Source organism: Chrysochloris asiatica, unplaced genomic scaffold (genome assembly GCF_000296735.1).
Source record: "Chrysochloris asiatica unplaced genomic scaffold, ChrAsi1.0 scaffold00105, whole genome shotgun sequence".
NCBI lineage: Eukaryota > Metazoa > Chordata > Mammalia > Afrosoricida > Chrysochloridae > Chrysochloris > Chrysochloris asiatica.
Genome location: NW_006408623.1, coordinates 1,221,544 through 1,227,728, shown reverse-complemented (window position 1 = coordinate 1,227,728; position 6,185 = coordinate 1,221,544). Strand labels below are relative to the sequence as shown.

Sequence of the window (6,185 nt, the reverse complement as noted above, 5' to 3'; positions counted from 1 at the left end):
TATTGAAAATACCATGGCTTGGGTCAGGCGCACCTTAGATCTCATGCTGACATCTTTGCTCTTCACCACTTTAAAAAGTTCTTGTGCAGCAGATTTGCCTAATGCAATATGTCTTTTGATTTCTTGACTGCTGCTTCCATGAGTGTTGATGGTTGAACTGAGCAAAATGAAGTCCTTGACAACTTCAATCTTTTCTCCATTGATATGGATGTTGTTTATTGGTCCAGTGGTGAGGATTTTTGTTTTCTTTACATTGAGATGCAACCCATACCAAAGGCTGTCGTCTTTGACCTTCATTAAAGGAACATTCTGGCTATACTTATTTCAAAACGGAATTATACATTCTTTTGGCAGCCATGATGTACTCAATAAGCCTCACCAATTTGTTGTTGTTAGGTGCCCTCGAGTTGGTTCTGGCTCATATTGTGCATAGTGATGTAGGCACAGCAGAATGAAACACTGCTCAATCCTGCGCCATTCTCATCATTGTTAATCTTGAGCCCATTGCTGCTGCCACCGTGCCAATCCATCTCATTGGGGGTCTTCCTCTTCTTTGCTGAACCTCCACTTGACCTAGCATGATGTCCTTTTTCAGAGACTGGTTCCTCCTGATAATATGTCTGAAGTAGGAGAGATGAAGTCTCACCATCCCATCCTCTAAGGAACATTCTGGCAGTAGTTTTTCCAACGCACATTTGTTTGCTCTTTTATCAGTCTTTGGTACTTTTAATGTTCTTCTTCAGCAGTGTAACTCAAATGCATTAGTTCTTCTACACTCTTCCTTGCTCACTGTCCAACTTTTACATGCATATGCTGCTATTAAAAATACCATAGCTTGGAGCAGGTGTACCTTAGTCCCCAAACTGACATCCTTTCTCTTGAACACTTTAAAGAGGTCTTGTGCAGCAGATGTGCCTAATGCAGTATGTCTTTTGATTTCTTGACTGCTGCTTCCATGAATGTTGATAGTGGATCCAAGCAAAATGAAGTCTTTGACAACTTCAATCTTTGACAACATGAATCTTCATGACAACTTCATTTATCATGATGTTATTTATTATTGGTCCAGTGGTGAGGATTTTTGTTTTCTTCATACCGTAAGTGAAATGCGTCATTCTTCTTCCCTTTTCCACGTTCATTGCCCAGCTTTCACATGCTTTCGGGGGCAGTCTTCCAAGTCTTTCCAGATGAGGCAATCACTGAGCTGGACATTTGAGAATGAAATGAGCTTCAGAATCTGGAGGCAGTCATGGCTGAGTCCAGGCTGAAGTGGCTTCAGTCAGCCTCAGCCCTGCCATAGCTCAGATGGATACCCAGCTCTCTGAGGGCTTTCTCCATCAATTCCTGCATGACCTGGGGAAGAAAATCTCAGAGCTGTGCTAGACTGAGAGCTAAGAGACACCAGCCAGGTCTGTGGGGCTCCTGAGGGCTGTGGTTGTCCACACTACTGGTTCAGAAGAATGTCCTGGAAGCTTTAGATCAGTGCTTGGTCCAAAGTCTTGGGGAGGGGCCTGGGCCATCATAAATTTAGACAGGCTTCCCAGGAGAGTCAGGGTGGGGGCTGCACTTGTTCCAAAGGGGATGGGTCATAGAGAGCTTTCCAGTGGTCATGAGATCAGGCTGAGACCAGCGCCTATTCCTGAGAAGACCCTGGGAGTGGCCGGGGTCCTCTGGGAGTCAGTAGTGTCTGAACTGGCAAAGAGCCGCTGCAGACACATTCTCCAGCACACCCGGAAGCTGCCTCCACCCTCGTCTATCAAAGGCAATGCCAAGTTCAGAAAGGCGAAGGAAAGAATTTCCTAAGTCAGAGCTATTCAATCAGCAGGCGACAATGAAAGCAAAAATTCAGAGAGGCTGTGACCTTGTCCTTGGCAGAGCTCTGGATATCCTGACGAAGTCTTCACTTTGTTTCCCAGCAGGGCCTCAAAGTGGGCCAGGCAACCTCAACTCCAAACTCCCTGTGCCAACTGGTGACGCCTGCCTCAGCTCCAGCTCGTTTTCCTGGTGTCCACCCAAGTACACCAAACCTAAGGCAAACCTGGCGCCTCACCCCCGTCCTCTGCCCGCCTTCCCCGTGGCCCTCTGAATTCACGTGGACACCATATGTCTGTAAACACTCCGGAGTGCTCAGATCAGTCTGGGATTTTATGATGCACTTGATTTTCCAATTCTAACTTGGATACTTGGGGAGCACAGTGGCTTTATATGATAAGCAGTGTACTGAAAACTACAGCCTCCCTGCTCCCGCAAAGATTTACCGTCGGAAACCCTATTTGGGTCGCTATGAATCAGAAGCAACTCAACACAACTTAACAACAAGGATACTGAGCAGCTGTTTCAATTTATTTCATTCTACTAGGTCTCAGTTTGCTTGTGTGCAGAATGGGCAAGAAAATGCCCATCTCTTGTGGCCATTATGAAAATTAAATCACAACATATCCCTGCCTGGCTCATGGTAGTTAGTTATTCTAACATTAGCCCTATTGCTCCCGAAATCACTACCTTTGAATGCATTTGGGAATTTGGGGAGAGTACTGGAACTGAGTCTTGGTGTGGTGCTGCGGGTAAATGCACTGGGCTGCAGTGTTGGTTTGAACCAAAAGGATAGTGGTTCTCCTCCTCGGAAACCCTATACAGGGCTTCTATGAGTTGGAACCGACTCCACGGCACTTAACAACAACAACACTGGAACTGAAGGGAGTGCAATGACTCCATACAATAAACACTGGACTACAAACCACAAGATCAGGGGTTTGAGCGCACCAGCCACTCTGCGGGAGAAAGATGAGACTTTCTGCTCTCGTAAAGATTTACAGCCTTGGAAGTGATGCTCTCCAGAGTTGCTAGGAGTCCTGACGTGCTGCTATAGCATAAGCACTGGACCACAGGGCTGGTTTGAACTTTAGGGTCAGTGGTTCAAACTCACCAGTTGCTCTTCAGAAACTCTACACTGGGTTGCTACTACAACAACAACAAGTTGGCTTGATGGCACTTAATAACTCTGGAATTGAAAGAGTGAGGTGGCACAGAGGTTAAAGTGCTCACCTCCAACCCACCAACCACTCTCGGGGAAAGATGTACCATCTGATTCCCTATAGATTCGCAGCCTTGGAAATCTTGTGGGACAGTCCTCGGCCCTATAGGGTTTCTGTGCGTAGAGTCAGCTCTATGGCAGTGGGCTGGGACTAGAACGTACCTTCCAGATTCAGAAATCTAACTTGCATCATTGCGTTCTTATTGTGTCTGGTGACGTACGTCTGGGCCATCAGGACATCTGGGATAGGACATCCAGTGGACGCACATGGTGGATTAGAGCTGATGTGTATGCAGGTGATTTCTGGTGAGGATGATAAGGATGATGAATCATTGTACGCCATAGGACTGACATCCATTGTAGGCAGTAGCTGCAGTGCAGAGAATTTTGACAAGGGACAGAGCTAATTAAATGTGCGGTAGAAGGAGGCAGGGGTTCCTATATCTTACCCTTGCTGGGAGCGGTGCTCAGCTCAGCCCAAGGTGTCCCTGAAGCCACACGCTGTCTTCAAGAGAAGTGTGGAGTCATCGTTGATGTATGACAATCTCTCTCTGTCCTCCAGATTCTGACCCATCATCAGTCTAATTAACATTTTCCTGAAGTGTTCTGTTCACACTTGTCTCATGTTCTCTTCACCCACACGGTTCTCAGGATTCGAGTATTTGGCTTTTTAAACCCACAAAGATGGTTTTTGCCAGGGGAGGGCTGCAGCGAGCATGTTGGACTTGAGGCTGCCATGGCCGGCTGGCAGAACAGATGGGCTCAAGTACAGAGCTGTGGCCATTATTACAATGACTTCTGAGTGACTGCAGGGACCTTGTAGGAATGAAGCAGAAAACAGAGGAGGGATGAAGAGTGTGGACGAGTTTCCCATTTACCTCAAATCCTTTAAACCTACAGATTACCTCATTAGTTGGCGCACTAAACTCAACTGGACTATGACTATATTACAGTTCATCATGAAGTCACCACTTTGGGGTTCTGGTCTTCAAACTTCCTGATTGCAGACATTTACTTATTCAATTGCATTTATTAATTGATTTTTCTTTAACCTTTTTATGGTGATTTGGGTTAAGGTTGACAGAGCCATTTGACTTTCCATCTAAGAATTCATACACATTGAGTTTCATGGTATTAATTCCAGTCCCCACAAGGTGACAACACTCTTCCCACTTCATCCCTGTGTTTATCATTTCGATGTGTCATTCCCCCCCCACCGCACCCCTTCCTGCCTTCTGAGCTTTATCTCTGGGCAAACTCTGCCCTTGTGATCTCATGTGATTGATTGTTCCAAGGACCTCCCATCCCCTTGGTGTTCTTATTTACCTTATTGATCTATTGTTTGGCTGGAGGTTGAGCTGGGGATGGGGGTGGGGGGTGAGTTCAGTTCTAGGCCTGAAGTCTGCCTAAGGGCCATAGTCTCGGGACTTCCACCAGTCTCTGCAGACCAGTGAGTCTTATTTTGAGTTTTGTTTCCCAGTTTTGCCCACTCTATCCCGCACCTCCTATTGGGATCCCTTTCAGAGTGTCAGCAGCAGTGACCAGGCACCATCTAATGCTTCCACCTTCGGGGTCATGGAGGCTTTGTTTGAGGGAAAATGGATCATTTCAGGAATCTTTGATTTCTCCACACTTTTTATGTTTGGGACTGTGTGAGAGAGGAGGTGGTTAGTGTCTGTAAAGATATCCAGTAGGTCTACTCTGTCCACTAGGGTTGCTTTGAGTCGGATTTGACTGGAAGACACTGGGCATTCCAACATTTCTGGTTTTCTTCCCATAAGGTCAAATGTTTAAGGGTAGAATGATCCCTGTGAGACTTTACAGCCTTGTGTGTGTGTGTGATGGGGATGGGGAGAGGGAGGTGGGAACAGCAGACCAGGAGTCTGGAGGCTGGATTCTCCCCCGGGTCTTAATTCCATACAAGGTTTTATGGGATGATCGTCAAAGGTCTGTCCAAGTCCCAGTATTTTCATTCCCAGGGCAAATCCCACCAACCTGTTACCAGGGTCCTGGTGTGGCATGGTAGGATAAGCACTGGACTGTTAATCACAAGGTTGGTGGTTCAAACCCACCAGCAGCTCCCCAGAAACCCTATACACATCTGTATGAGTTGGAACTGTCTTGACAGCACTTACCAACTGCCAGTTCTGTCCAGAACAGAAGGCAGTAGATGCTTGTCTGTTCGTTAGGATATGCAATACAAACGACAGAGTTCCCGGTTCAGAGACAATCAGGTCTGATGAATTTGCAGAGCTCAACCACCCACTCAGCCTGAACTGTCTATCTGATCATACTCCTTCCCGTAACTAGCTGGATGCGTCATTGATAACAGGCTCTGATAGCGGCATGGGCAACAGTAAACCTACTGCCTTCAAATCAATCCCAACTCAGCAACTGTGCTTGTAAGTGCCGTTGAGCTGGTTCTGACTCGTGGCGACCCTGTATAGGGTTTCTGAGAGCAGCTGGTGGGTTTGAACTGCCTAGCTTGCCATTCAAACCAATCTTGTGGTCTAGTGCTTATCCTACAGCACCACACCAGGACTCCAATGTTGTTGTTGTGTGCCATGGAATCAGTTCCGACCCTGTACAGGGTTTCCGAGGCTGTAAATCTTTACAGGAGCAGAAAGCCTCATCTTTCTCCCACAGAACAGCTAGTTTTGAACTGGTGACCTTGTGGTTCACAGCCTGATTTGTAACCACTACGCTACCAGAGCTCCATAGGACTCCAATAGAACAGAGTAAAACTGTTTCATAGGATTTCTGAGACGAGGTCTTTATGGGAGCAGGCTGTCTTATATTTCTCCCATGGAATAGTTGGTGGGCTCGAACTGTTGACTTTTTGGTTAGCAATTTAATGCTTAACCCATTGTGTCATCTTGTTTATTGTTAGGTGACCTTGAGTTGACTCTGATTCATAGTGACTCTGTGTAGGGTTTCCAAGGAGCAGCTGATGGATTTGAACTGCCTTCTTAGCAGTCCAGCACAAATCAGTATGCCATAGAGAAGGAATATTAGAGCAAAATCCAAAACAAAGATGAACTAAAAATCAGAAAGCAAATGCTCCCTTGGAAGAACATTGGTATAATGTTGGCCATTGAAGGACCCATGTCTGAAGACCTAGGCCGTCCAGTGTTCCCAAGTGGCAAGGCTG

The 6,185-nt window shown here is 46.5% G+C and overlaps 1 protein-coding gene across 1 annotated transcript in view; it reads left to right on the top strand.

Moving 5' to 3' along the window:
• The window catches only part of CPXM2 (carboxypeptidase X (M14 family), member 2), a 135,026-nt gene that overhangs the window by 37,422 nt on the left and 91,419 nt on the right, over positions 1 to 6,185 (top strand). The gene's annotated exons all lie outside the window — the stretch shown is intronic.